At 54.9% G+C, this 14,614-nt stretch overlaps 1 protein-coding gene and 1 long non-coding RNA gene across 14 annotated transcripts in view; one reads left to right on the top strand and one right to left on the bottom strand.

Moving 5' to 3' along the window:
- PTPRN2 (protein tyrosine phosphatase receptor type N2) overlaps positions 1 to 14,614 on the top strand; it is a 692,817-nt gene that overhangs the window by 131,067 nt on the left and 547,136 nt on the right. The window lies entirely within an intron of this gene.
- On the bottom strand, positions 124 to 722 carry LOC125965458 (uncharacterized). The gene is made up of 3 exons (XR_007479343.1): positions 521 to 722; positions 278 to 460; positions 124 to 217 (listed from the first exon to the last, which is right to left on the bottom strand). It is a non-coding gene; the product is annotated as an uncharacterized LOC125965458 (long non-coding RNA).

Raw genomic sequence — 14,614 nt, forward strand, 5'->3', positions numbered from 1 at the left:
CTTAGTGCAGTAGCAGCTGTCCGCCCCCCGCCCCAGCCAACAGCAGGTGTGCTCCTGGGGCAGCCTGCGCGCTGACTGTGGGAGGGGAGCAGGACCTTGTCCTCCAGGTGTGCTCCTGGGGCAGCCTGCGCGCTGACTGTGGGAGGGGAGCAGGACCTTGTCCTCCAGGTGTGCTCCTGGGGCAGCCTGCGCGCTGACTGTGGGAGGGGAGCAGGACCTTGTCCTCCAGGTGTGCTCCTGGGGCAGCCTGCGCGCTGACTGTGGAGGGGAGCAGGACCTTGTCCTCCAGGTGTGCTCCTGGGGCAGCCTGCGCGCTGACTGTGGGAGGGGAGCAGGACCTTGTCCTCCAGGTGTGCTCCTGGGGCAGCCTGCGCGCTGACTGTGGGAGGGGAGCAGGACCTTGTCCTCCAGGTGTGCTCCTGGGGCAGCCTGCGCGCTGACTGTGGGAGGGGAGCAGGACCTTGTCCTCCAGGTGTGCTCCTGGGGCAGCCTGCGCGCTGACTGTGGAGGGGAGCAGGACCTTGTCCTCCAGGTGTGCTCCTGGGGCAGCCTGCGCGCTGACTGTGGGAGGGGAGCAGGACCTTGTCCTCCAGGTGTGGGGAGTCTGTGCTCTGCTCGTGCTGCTGCTTCTGATCACAGAGGTGAGCACTAAGCCCGTGGAGGCCTCTGCTGTTGCACCTCCCCCGCTGTCACGTTACCCTCCCCCTCCGGCTGAAGCCACTTCTGGGGAATTTAAAAAGTCAGCATCCTTCTATTCACCCCTTCATTTTTCACTTTTCCCCTTTGGGAGCTAGATGTTAAAGACTAGGACAACTGCATATATGGGGAAAATTGGAAAGTGACTAGGAATGCCCAAGGAAAGGCCCAGAAAAGACCTAAGAAGACATGAAGTTTAGACCTCAGGCTGATCCTCAGCATAGAGCCAGCCCAACACTCAGAATAACAATAACAAAACCCAGCAAACCCTGGGAAGGGGAGAGAATTTGATTTCCAGACTCACCACATTATTAGATTCAAATGTCCAGTGTTCAACAACAACAAAAAATCACAAGGCATGCAAAGAAGTGGGAAAGTATGGCCCAGTTGAAGGAAAAAAACCCAACAGAATCTGTCCTGAAAAAAAGCCTAATGGCAAAGGTCTTTAAAACAACTGTCTTAAAGATACTGACAGAACTAAAGAAAGATGTGGGGAAAGTCAAGAAAACGATACGTGAGCAAAATGGAAATATTGATAAAGAAAAACCCTAAAAAGAAATTCTAGAAAAAATACGATCTATTGCTATTTGCAACAACATGGATGGACCTTAACAGTGTTATGCTAAGTGAAGTTAAGTCAGAAGGAGAGACTAATGCTGTATGATCTCAGTAATATGTGGAATCTAAAAACAAACAAATAAATGAACAAGTCAAACAAGAATGAACATGTAGATACAGAGAACAGAGTAGTGGTTACCAGAAGGGAAGGGACAGGCGGTAGGAGGGCAAAATGGGGGAAGGGGATCAACTGTATGGGGATGGTTGTATGGTGGTGAGCATGTTGTAGGGAAAACCGAAATAGGAACATAATGTTGTACACATGAAACCTATATAATGTTGTAAACCACTGTTACCTCAATTAAAAAAAAAAAGAAATTCTGGAGCTGAAAAGTACAGTAACTGAAACGAAAAATTAAGTAGAAGGATCCAAATGCAGATTTGAATGGGCTGAAGAAAAGGTCAGTGAACTTGAAGGTAGGACAACAGAAATCGAGTCTGAGGAACAAAAAGAAAAAAGATTGAAGAAAAGTGAACAGAGACTAAGTGGATCAGATATGCCCTGTAGGATTCCCAGAAGGAGAAGAGAGAAAGAAAGGGGCAGAGAGAATATTTGAACAAATGCTGGCTGAAAACTTCCCAAATTTGTTGAAAGGCATGAACATAAACATCCAAGAAGTTCAGTGGACTCCAATGAGATGAACTCAAAGAGACCCACACCAGGACACATTATAATCAGACTTTCAAAAGCCAAAGGCAAGGAGTAAATCTTGAAAGCAGCAAGAGAGAAGTGAATCATCACATACAATGACCTGAATAAGATTACCAGCAGATCTCTCATCAGAAATTTTGGAGGTCTGAAAGCAGTGGGCTGAGATATTAAGTGCTAAAAGAAGAGAAATTAACCAAGAATCCTATATCCAGCAAAAATGTCCTTAAAAGTGAGGGATACATCAGGACATTCCCAGATAAACAAAAGCTGAGGGAGCTCGTGACCACTAGACTTGCCCTTCAAGAAATGCTCAAGGGAGCCCTGCAGGTGAGATGAAAGGGCACCAAACAGTGCCTCCAGGCCATACGAGGAATCTCAGTCAAGGTAAATAGTGAGCTGTTATAAAAGCAAGTATTATTGTAACAATGGGTTGTGGCTGCACCCTGTTTTCTCCATGATTTAAGGGACTAGTGCATTTAAAGGAAAAAAAATGAGTGCAAAAGCCAGCCTTACTGTAGCTTTGGTTTGTAACTCCAAATCTCATTTTCTACCTAATTTAGTGGACTGATGCATTTAAAATAATTATTATTTATGTTTTGAGGCACACAGTGTATAAGGATGTAATTTTGTGACATCAGCAACTAAAAGGTGTGGAGATGGAGCTGTAAAGGAGCAGAATTTTCGTATGTTTACTGAAGTTAGGTGCTGTGAGTTCAAATTAGAGTGTTGTAACTGTAGGATGTTAGATGTAATCCACATAGTAAACACAAAAGAATTGCTATAGAACACACACAAAAGGAAATTAAGAAGGCATCTAAATATTTCACTCAAAAAATCAGCCAAGCATAAAAGAAGACAGAAATGCAGGAAATGAGGAACAAAAAGCTATGGGACACATAGAACAAAAAGAGCAAAATGATAGAAGTAAGTCCCTCCTCGTAGTAATTGCTTTAAATGTAAATGGACTAAATGTTCCAATCAAAAGACAGAGATTGGCACAATGGATAAGAAGCACATGATCCCACCATGTGCTGTCTACAAGTGACTCACTTGAGATCCAGAGACACAAAGAGATGAAAGACTGAAGTGGTGAAAGACTGATGGCTGCTATAAAAAAGGAAACAGGTGTTGGTGAGGTTGCGAGGAAACTGGAGCCCTCGTGCACTGGTGGTGGGAATGTAAATTGGTGCAGCCATTGTGGGAAACAGCGTGGAGTTTCCTCAAAAAACTAAAAACAGAACTACCATATTTATTTGAAGAAAACAAAAACACAAATTCAGAAAGATATCTGCATTCCCATGTTCATTGCAGCATTACTTACAATAACTAAAATGTGGAAGCAACCCAGGTGTCCATCAATAAATGAATGGATGAGCAAAATGTGGTCCATCTATACAATGTCCTATTATTCAACCTTAAAGAGGAAGGAAATTCTACAACATGATACATGGATGAACTTGAAGGCATCGTGCTCGGTGAGATAAGCCAGTCACAAAAGCACAAATACTGTGAGGTCCCCGGGGGGTCAGATTCACAGACACTGAAAGCAGGTGGTAGGGGCCGAGGGCGGGGGAGGGGAATGGGGCGTGAGTGCTCCGTGGGGACAGTTTCAGTTTATAAGATGAAGAAGTTACGGAGGTGGATGTGGGGATGGCTGCACAGCAACGTGAAGGTACTTAATGCCACGAGCTGTGCACTTAAAGGTGGTTAAGATGGTAAAACAACAACAGAATCAGTGATGCCATTGTAAGGTGCTGAGATAGTCAGGTTTTGAGGGCAGATTTTGATGAATTGTGAAGGTAACAAGCCATTAGGGATGGAATGGGTTTATTCTGCTTGGTCTGCTACGAGAATCATGACTGACAGGGCCTTAAATCTCAATAGTTTCGGGTGTCTGGTCATTCATGGCAAAGATGTATGGACAGATGGAGGAGGGGAGAGCATGAGTGAGGCCGCCTAATTGGTGCTACCGACCACAGCGACCCACCTGACATGGTGATGGGGGGAGTGGCCGTCAGCGATGAGCCTTGCACGCTGTCCTCCTTTCCTAGAGGGTAAAGCCTTGTGCGGAGGCCCTTGAGGATCCGGCAGAGGTGGTGAAAAGCCTTAACCGGGGGTGTCAGTCTGCCATGCCTCCTGCCTGTAAAATGGGGCAACAAGACGGGCCTTCAGTGACGGCCCGAGACTGCCCTGGCCCCGATTCCAGTCTTCCCGGAGGCGAAAGGGAGCAAGCCGGCCGCACACAGGAGCTCGCTGTACCCGAGCACAGGCGACATCACACACGCGACACCGCAGACTCGTGGACACGGTCAGCTGCTCTGGGTGCGACTCAGCCCTGGAGGGCAGGGCTGGGGTGTTCTGAACTCACCCTCCTTGAGCAGCCTAAACTGGGCCTTGTTTCTCTTCTTTGAGACGGACATGGCATGTCTACCTCACTGGGATTTTCCTGACTGGGCTGAGCGTGTGTGAAGAACTGAGGCACAGAGATCCACCCAGAAGGGGAGCCGTGGGGTCACACCCTTTGTTTAGGTCGAGGAGGTGGAGAGCCTGCCTCTGGCACGGCACGCGCTGCCTGCCGCCTCCCAGCTGCTTCTTGGTCAAACATGTTTGCTGTGGACGCCACACACACCCATCCCTCCATCTCTGGCGGCGTCAGACCTCGAGGACCCTCCGCCAAGACTTCCCTTTCCCGGGAGGGAGTAGCAGGGGCTGCCCAAGGCGAGTCAGCCTCAGGAGGACTTGCACAACCCTAACCCTCTGCGTCTGGGGGAGGGGTTTACTTTTATCGGAAAGTGTGGGCTGAGCCCCTGCATATAGGACGTTGGGATGTAGTCATGCTGCAACATCGGTTTCTGGCGCTGTGGTGCGTGGACTCCTGCAGGACACCTAGATTCTCACTGATCTGAACTCAGCAGAGCGGAGGGTATGGGTGCATTAGCACAGACCCCACAGCACGGCCGCCCGCTCCCGAGACTCCAGGTGACCTTCCGGCTGGACGCGCCTTCCCGCCTGGACGAGCGCGCGTGGGCTGCACCGAGGTCCGAGCCTCCCTAGCAGGGAAAACCCGGGGCAGCCCCGGGTGCCCCGGCCCCGAGCCTGCTGCTCGCCTGTCCTGACGTCAGTGAAGTCACGGCGACCGCTCTCTGTGGCAGGTCTCTGGGATTCTCCCGAGCTTCTTGGTCTCCTGGCCGTTTATGGTGTGGGTGCTGACCCTGCCGACGTCCCCAGCCCCTCTCTATCCCCAGCCCCTCTCTATCCCCAGCCCCTCTCTATCCCCAGCGCTGGGCCTTCCCCAAGCCCTGTTGGACACCGACCAGATCCTCCTTTCTCAAGTGCCGCTGACTTTACTGAAGGTGGGGAACGAGGCAGACATCCCACAAGACGACTCACACGTCCCAGTTCTTAGGCTCCCATGTCCGTCCCTGTGCGGGGCGGGGTGTCTGCTGTCTGCCGGGTTCCATCAGTGCAACCACTTGACTTTCTCACGGTCTGCCTCTCGGCTCCTTCAAGCCATGTCTTAGCTATTCTTTCCTCCTCTAAGATACATCAAGGTATTTTACTGACTGTACTCTTCCCACAAGATATTGCTGTCGGCTGTTAAGCCAGCACTTCTCCCCCTACTGGTGACTTTCTAGTAGAAAGCAATCACAGCTGTGACACGGGTCCCGGGGCCCCCCACCTTCACACTCACCGAGGGCCGAGCCCCTCCAGGTCACCGCCTTCACTCCTCGGCGCCGTGAGGGTCCAGCTGCTTCCATTGTGGTGGCAGAGCGGGAAATGAGCTCCCGGCTTATTTTCTCCTCTGTGGAGGGTTTAAAGACTTGTCACTGTAGAAGGAGGGGAAGCAGCAGCGTGGAAACAACAAAGGAGGAATAAGTCGCAGGTCTCTCGCCTTCCTCTGCCGCACCGGGAAGGAGCCTGGCTCTGCCTGTCTTTGGTCCTTGTTTCTGAACAACCGTCAGAAGCTCACGAGTCCCAAGAACCCTCAGGCCGCTTAGGATCGCTGCTGCCAGCTGCACCCTGTCCCCGTGGAAGGGTTCCTCTTTCCCTTTGTATTCCGTGCCTCTCAGCGGATGCAGAGAGCACCCCCCATGATGGTGCACCTTTGGGTCAGCAGAGGCTGGAGCAGGACACAAGGGCAGTTTGGAGGAAATCCAGTTTGACTCTTGGTCAGATTTACTCACAAAGGGAGAATATCCCAGATCCAGGGCATTTTTCACAGCATCTGGGGAGGGAAGGAGAGGGATGGGGGTTATTGGTTGGCGTTTGGGGAGCTCACCCAGAGCCAGACTGCCCCCGGAGACCTGTCCCGGCTGGCGTGGCCAGTGTGGCTGGTACGGCCGGCGTGGCACAGGCAGTGCCTCTGTGTGTGTCCAGGACACTGTGGTGTGAAGCTCCCTGGAACTTAAAGCCCGACCCTGGTCAGGTGCTTCAGGGGTTATGAACAAACGCATCCCGTCTGCATTTGTGGCTGGAGGGGTGGCTGCTGGCTCCTGAGGTGAGTTTCAGCTGCTGGAGAGATGCAGCCCACAGTGCAGACTGGGAGCTCACGGGGACGGCAACTTCCGACCATTTTTCACTTTGGTCTTAATTGAAACCAGAGACCAGAGGTTAATGCAGTTCCTTTGTTTTCATCGGATTTACATCGACCTGACCCATGCAACATTATGATGTCAAGATGGCTTTGAATACCAGAGAAATCGACTTGAGTGATTATAAAGTGATCCCATTGATTTTTATGGGTCTTGTTTTGTTGTGGTGATGAAAGAGATTTTTCTGTCCCGTTTTTGAGGAGCAATATGTCTGATAAAGCATACAGCAATACAACAACAACAACAACAGAAATCTGCACAAACCCCACGTGTGGAGGTAATAGGAAAGCATGAACTTTGGTTACAGATGCTGCTCCGTCCGTGCGAGCAGTGCCTCCATTCATGCTCCTATTAAAAATGTGACTGGGTGGGTCCAGACGTAACCAAGACATCGCTTTCAAAAGAAATATTTATCAGTTAAGCTTTTCCTTTGGGCAAAATTCATGAACTTTACGGGGTCAACATTAAGCTTGGTTGTGTTAAGTAGAATGTCTAAGATTAGGTTTCAGGCTGTCAGAAAGGGCAGTGGGTGCATTTTTAGAATTTCTTTCCTGTTTGGACTTTATTTCTTGGATTATTTACATAAAAACATCTATCATATGTAAAAGGCATTTATCTCCTCTGGCTAACCCCCAATACGGAAGGGAGTACAGGAGCCATGTAGATATAGTGGAAGTGTTACCATCAAAGCAGATTTTTTATATCCAGGTAGTGTGACAAAATCCGCCTAGAGACACTTGCCTGGCAGAGCTCATGCCCCGGCCCCAGGCCCTTCAAGGGTGTGACCCCATCTGCGATCCTTCGGGACTGAACATGCGGGGGACTAATAAGCCCTGCTCCCCGCCCCTCTTGCTGTAGGAGCCCCAACCAATGGCCAACGGAGGGGGTACCCCAGCTACCCCTCCTTGGGTGGGATGATTCTGAGGCGTGTGGTCACTTTAGTGCCCAGAGTCTCCCCGTGAGGTTAAGCTCCAGACGCCCACGGTGATGACTGGCCTGACTGTGCCTCTGTTGTTGGAAGCCTGCCTTGCCTCGTCTCGCTGTCCCAGCACCAGTATTTCTTATTTCGGAGTCTGCTTCTGGGGGAACAGAAAAAAGGACAAAATTTGCCCAATGAAACGGCCCAGTGGGGTCGCTTGTACTGACACCACCGGCAGCAGCTCCAGGTGCACACGGCTCCCGGTCAGCTGCTTGTTGCCTCGGTATTAAACATGAGCAGGCAGTCCAGGGTCACCGGACACTTACAGGAGACCTGTAGGAAGGGACAGGAGTCCAAACAAACACATGGAGGAAGACAGTGAAAAAGAAACAGAGGCTGAAAACTAAGCAAACACGTGGGACTCTTACAACTCCAGGATGAGAAGGAGTATGAGAAAGGGATACGAACCACGGTATATTACGTGGCCTCGCTGGGAATAGCATTTACAAAGTGATAATATTGCAATTCTAATCTAATATTGACCTAATGAAAATTACATATAACTGAAGTGGGACAGTAGGGTGTGTGTGTGTGTGTGTGTGTGTGTGTGTGAGCGAGAGAGAGAGAGAGAGAGAGGGAGAGAGAGAGAGAGAGGGAGAGAGGGAGAGAGAGAGAGAGAGAGGGAGAGAGAGGGAGAGGGAGAGAGAGGGAGAGGGAGGGAGAGAATGCTGGAAGCAGTGCTGTGCGATAGAGAAGCCAGGCCCCATCGCCTGTAATAGGAAGTCCGCAGGTAACCCTGAGTCTGAGAAACTGAGGAACAGTAACGTGGGTGTGACACTCAGGGATGCGGAGATGCAAACCAGAAGAGCCAACTCATTGTTGAGAGCGCTTGACTCTGAGGGTTAGGAAGAAGGTGAGGGTAAGAGGGTTAGAGATTTGCTGGTTTTCCTAACAAGACTTGGACTTTTCAAACTACACTGTGTATGGTGTTAAAAAATAAACCCTGAGATAAGAGGCAGGAGTTAGGCTTTACAGCCGCAGCAGCAAAAACCCAAATACGGTTTATGTATTTCTTCTGCTCTTTGTTCCAGCGAATGCGTCGATCGGCCTCTGCCATCACTGGGGATAGATGGGGGGGGGGCGTCACGGACCCGACCTTCCGCCCGGGGCCGAGCAGTGTGGGCCGCAGAGCCAGCCAGCGCCTTAGGAGGTGAGCGGCCAGCCCTCGGCGCCCGGCCTTGGAAAGGCTGTTTGGGGAAGGACAGCCTAGTGATGGGACGTTTCCTGCTCCAGATGGGAGAATAATATCACGTATTTATTGGGCACTGTCAGCTTTTCTGTCACACGAGTTCTGGAAACATGCAGTCAGTACGCGGGGGACGCTTTGAGTGGAATGCGCCGGCTTATGGACGATGAATGACGCTTTGTACTGTGGTCGGACATTTCCAGACAGGTTTGTGAGTTTGACTGCTTCCCTCAGGACCACGGGAATATATAAAAGTGTCCCCACTGGAGCATCTCTGAAGTGTCTGAGCCCCCTGGCCTGAAAGTGAGGCCTCCTTTCCTTTGCTCTCCTCAGCCCGGGCTTCAGTGAGTGGCCGTCCTCTCCCCCACCCCCGTCAGCGCCACGCGCGCTGGCCGCTTCACGTCTGCAGGCCCTTTGCGCCGTCCTGCCCTCCAGACGGCACCATCCTGTTGGTGCCTTTCCAAGGGCGCTGCGTTCGGTCTGCTTTGCACGTTTGTCTGTATAGTCAAGTAGTTGCTCTTATTCTGTGGTTATACTTTTATTCTATATTTGTTTCTTGCTCCTTTTTGGTTGAAATACCTCAGGAGGCCTTTCTTCTCTTGAGGGTGGAGGAACGCAGCCCGGATAGAGGCTCAGAGGTACGGCAGTTGGTTCATTGGGGGCAGGACTGAGGCCCTACCCCGAGCTCTGGGATTCCGAGACCAGTGTCGTGATTTCATTCCGTCTCTTCCCCTAAAGTCTACCGCTGGGAGGCCCGGGTGCGAATTGCTGGAAGGATGTGAGGGGCTCAGATGGTGTGGCCCGTGGGCCTCCAGCTCTCTGGGGCAGAGTCCTGTTTCATCCCTCCTTTGAAGCAGGGACACGACGAGCTGTTTCTCTGGGAAGGAGGGCAAAGGTGCTGGGACATAAGAGACGCCGGGGCTGCAGGAACTGCCTAGACCCGGGTGCCAGCCCTCAGCATCCAACCTCACTGCCCCAGTGACTGCTGCGAGGGCGGGTCCAAGGAGGGGTCCTGCCGCTGGCCATCCTTACGTCATGGGGGCACTAGTCGGTGCCTGTACAGTTCCAGGAGGTCTGGAGGGAGGATCCTGGCAGCCCCCGTTAGTAGGATCAGCTCAGAGCGGGGTTTTCAGCAGGGCCCAGCTCCAGTCCTGAGCCCGCCTCTAGAAGTGGAGCCCGTGTCTCTGGCCCAGGACTCAGGCAGTGAGTCTCTCTAATCCTTGTTGGGTTTGGGAGTTATGCAGGGAAGGGAAAAGGCAGAAGTCTGAGTTTCGGGGTGCAGGCAGAGTGGGGGCCCGGGAGGGGAGCCCACAGCAGGAGGCTTTTCGGGATCAGCGAGGAGACGGGGGCCCCTTCGGTGGAACGGGTGTGTCCAGGGGAGGCGTGCTGGAATTCTTCCCGAAGCTGCCTCAGCTGCCTGTACGTCACCCTTTTCTTGGGGTTTCAGCTCTTTGGGGGCTGTTTCTGGGCTCCCGCCGTGTTTTGGGCGCTGCTGTCTGGTTTTGGAGGCTGGGTGTTCTTTCCCGACGTCTGCGGCTGGAGGGCGAGGACGGGACGACCCGCGTGCAGGTCTCACCCTCTCAGTGCCCATTTCTGAAGGACTTTTGGTTTCAGGCCATTCTGCCCGTTTGAAAGTAAAAATGTACATAGTAGTCATTACCCCACACAGTACTTCCATTCTGTGTCACACAGCTGCTTTTTTTGGTGAAAAAGCTCGAAAGCCGTTTGATACTGACAGTGAGAGAAGCAGCCCAAGTGGGTTACAGCATCTCCCCTGGAGGAGGGCCCTCAGCCCCGTGGGCCTGGTGACCTGCCCCATGGCCCCGAGCAGTGTCCCCACGGCTGTCCCCAGAGCAGTCTAGGGGCAGCATTTGACCTCCTCTTCGGCCTGAGAGCTCGGGTAGCCAGGTCACAGTGCGGGGAGGCTGAGGCCAGCCTGAGTGTGAACAGCACCTGGGACGGAATGGCCCCCCCACCTGCTCACCTTGGACTCACTGGAACCACCTGGGTAGCTTGAAACGGTCCCCTCCTGGGCTCTTCGCCAGAGGGTCTGAGTGGGCCCGTGACGGGGACCTGCCTTCCCCGCCCCCGCGAAAGCCCGGAGGGAGGAGCTGAATTCCCTTCTCCCTGCAGCCCTGGGGAAGCAGCCCACGCCTCCCTCACCTGCTCTCCCCGCTCTGGAGGGAGGGCACTGAGGGGCAGGTTCACCTGGACCTGGGGGGCGGCTCCCCACACCTCCCGTAGCAGGTGCGAGGCTGTGCCCGGGGCTTGAGGTAAGGCCTCTCTTGGATGCCATCTTGTGACCGCTTTGTGGTATTGCAACCCTCCCACTGGAGCCAGGATCCCACAAAAATGGGTAGAATTAATTCCACCCTAGCACCTGGAAGGGGGAGTGGAAATCAAGGACGACCAGCCAGATGAAAACAGAGGCTGCTTACCTGGAACCGGCTGCAGCAGGCCGGGGCGGGGATGCTTCCTGGGGGGCAAAGGGGAGGGGGCAGGCCTGGGGGCTGCACGGAGGCAACCCGGGAGCCGCGTCCCACGTGACGTTAGGGGAAGCAGGGCTTCCTCCGGGGTCCTGAGCCCGTGCAGCCTGCCCGAGGGCTGTACTTGATGCCGAGACTTCAGCCACCCCCCCCCACCCCCACCCCCACCCCCCCCCCCCCCCCGGCACCCGTCCACTGTGTCTGTCCTTTACAGCCTTCGTTGCTCTTCCGAGAATTGGAAGGTTTGACATTTATTTTTCTCCTCCAGTAGGAAAGTTTCTCTGTTCGCTCAGCTCACCTCTGTCTCACCCGCTCCCTCTGCTTTGGGGGCCCGCAGCAGGTGGTGGGCGGCACCTCTGGGGCAGGGGCGCAGGTCCTGAGCAGCCCCGCTCCCAGCTCAGCCCGGTCCTGGAGGCAGCGACCGCGACGACCTCGCCCCCCAGGGCCTTTGCCTGCAGGGCCCGCTGCCGCTCTGAACTGGGCCGGGCTTTCACCTGGAAGATTCCTCCTTGCCTCTAGGCCTGACCCTAACCCCGCTGGCCCTCCCAGAGCGTCACTCCCCGCGTCCTGGGGGAAGGACGAAGGTGGCGTTTGATGGTTGGGGATGTGTGGGGGAGGGGGAGAAGGGAGGCTGCGGGAGGCGCCTCGTGCCTTTCCCTAGAAGCTAGTGCGTGATGTGCCGTCGTGAGGCGCTTCGCTGCCGCGCGTTGCAGTTACACATCACAGCTCCATCGTTACGAGTATTAGGTGATTAAGTTAGAGTGAACACCGGTAGAGTAGTTACACCATTTGGAAGGCTCGCCCAGGAAGCCATGAGAAGTTGCTTTGAAAAACAAGAGGCTTTACCTGATGAAAATTACATTTGAAAAATTTCAGTTCCAAGGTGCAAATTCGCCAAAGTAAGAAGGCCACAGCAGTGTCAAGTCCCGAGCAGGCACCCAGGCAGGAGGCCCGCACGTTGTCTCACAGAAATGCTTCAGTCCCCAAATTGTGCCCTAACCATGGTCTTTCCGCCGCGTTGTCCCCGCGAGGCGGGGACTGGGTGGTCTGGGTGGGCCCGTGATGGGCATCTGCTGAGGGTAGATCTGCAGGTGTTGCTCATGGCATGGGTTCCCCCAGGTGCCCCCGGTGGGTGTGTCTGAGAAGCCAGGCTGCCCTGTGGTTTCCCAGGTGGGAGCTGGGGCGTGTGCTGAGTCCACGCGACCTTCTGAATTTAGAACCACACTAGGTGTCTTAGGTGTTTGCAGGGTTTTCAAAGGCAGGTGTTTGGGCTAAAAGAAGCCACGGGGTTGGGGAGGGGCCGTGGAAGTGGCTGAGCCCTCGTGAGGGGCGTCCGCCAGCTCCCTGTTCCCCTCCTGCCCCTGGCTGCTTTCTGGCCCAGGTCATAGTAGGACCACGGTCCCCTGTCGAGTGCAGGGGCCCTGTGAGGACTGGTCCCCGCCGCTTTTCCGGGGACCCTGGGGGTGGGGAGAGCGAGGCAGCATTGGGGGGCTGCCCGGTGACCCTCTCCCTCCTGGCGGGCAGGGACCTCTGCCCACTTCGGGGGGGGGGCAGGAAGGTCAGCAATGTTGACAGGTTGCCCTCCGTGCCCCTATCACCCTTTCCCCTAACGGAAGACTTATGTCCCGAATTCCACCCAAGGGGCTGCATGGGGCGACGCCCCCAGGCGCGAGGGGACACCTGGGAACGTGACGCAAAGCCAGGACGGAGGCCCAGTTTGCGGGTCCAGCTGGAGGGGAGTCTCGAGGCGGGGGTGGGGGGGGGTTGGTGAGGGGCGGGCGGCAGGGTGTCCGGCTCGGCTTCATGCCCTGGCAGCTCACGTTTCGGCGTCGTTGCGACGTGATGGGGTCCCGGCACCTGAGTCAGCTTGACCGCAGCTCGGGTGCACCTGGGCTGATGGGTGGGCGCTGGGGCAGTCCCTCCCCACGCAGGCTGTGCCCTGGGTCCCTGGTCAGCTGGGGGGGTCTGTCCCTGACCCGACAGCCCTGACCTGGCCCTCCTCACATTGGAAGCAGTGTCCACTGGATTTGTTACCACTGGGACAGGGCTGAACACGTGGACGACCCTGCTTTCCACCCTCCTCCTGCCAGCTGAGGTGATGGGCTGACAGATTAGTTCTTTTTGCCCATTTTTTCAGCCACTCTTTCCAAGGTGAGCCTTGACTCCTTTCTGCCTCAGCTTCCCGGGTTCACATCCCTTGGTGGTCCCACCAGAGTGCCTCCTGCATGGCCCCCAGTGTCTGTCCCCCAGGTCTCTCCCCGTGGGTGCCCCAGCCAGGCTGTTGCCCTTGGGCGAAGGCCAGCCCTGTCCACACCACCCACCCTGTCCCTGGGGTGTGGCCCCTCACGGGCCCTTACAACCCACCAACCCCGGTGCTGCACTGGCCCCCAACCCGGCTCTCGGAATGGACCCCCACTAAAATCCCCGTAGCTGCCCAGGTGGGGTTTGCCATCTGTCTGTCCGGAGCCCATCCAGGGCAGGTCTTAGCTCACCGACAGGGCTCTGTCAGCCCCGGGAGCTAAGGCCAGGGAACCCACCCTGGCAGGAGAGTGTTGTCTGAAGCCGTCCCTGGTTTATGGGGCTGGAAGCCCACCCTCACGGAGAGGCCTCCTTTCCACCCGCACCCACCTGGCCTCCGCTCATTGCACCCCCGGGACTCTCGCCCCTCGTGGGAGGTCTCAGGGGGCATCTACACCAGCTGTGTGTATCTGAAGGTCCCTTTTCCTGTGGGTGGTTAGATGTCGCTCATCATACAATGAGCCATCTTATCCCCTAGTCTGGTGACTTTTGTTCCAGGAAGAGCAGGGGCACCCTGCTGTGGGTGGAGATCCTTCCCAGAGCTGGGCTGCCTCCTGAGTCAGAGTCCCAGAGGAGGGGCTTCGGCTCAGAGACCGGCGCAGGACCCAGATTTCAGGAGGTAAGGACTGGCCAGCAGAGGGCGCTTCTTCCGAAATCGGAGGCTCTGCTGGGCCAGCACCCCTGCCCAGAAAGCTTTGCAGAAGCAGACGTTGAAGCCCGGGTGTCCCTGTGTCCTAAAAGGAAGAGCAGCCATGGGTTAGGGCCTTTGGATAGGAAGGGTTTGTTCTGGCTTGTAACTGGCAGTTTTACACTTGAGCTTGTACGTGTAGCAGCTGCGTTCAACCCTCATAGGCGGGAGTAGCGAGCTAGCCTGTGGTTGGAATATTGCAACTCCACACACTCCGGGGATGTGCTCAGTGGTTTGCAGCACAAGCACTGAGACCTGCGGGAAGCCTGCGGTGTGGACAGCGAGGGGACACCGCGGTTTTCCAGCTGCCTTTCCTCCTGTCTTTTGCTCGGACGTTAGTACAAGCACGCTGCACTTGGTGAGGCTGAGCAACAGAGCAGATGTGGGCGCGGGGAGGCGGGACAGGCGCTGCGGGCGGC

Source organism: Orcinus orca, chromosome 9 (assembly GCF_937001465.1).
Source record: "Orcinus orca chromosome 9, mOrcOrc1.1, whole genome shotgun sequence".
NCBI lineage: Eukaryota > Metazoa > Chordata > Mammalia > Artiodactyla > Delphinidae > Orcinus > Orcinus orca.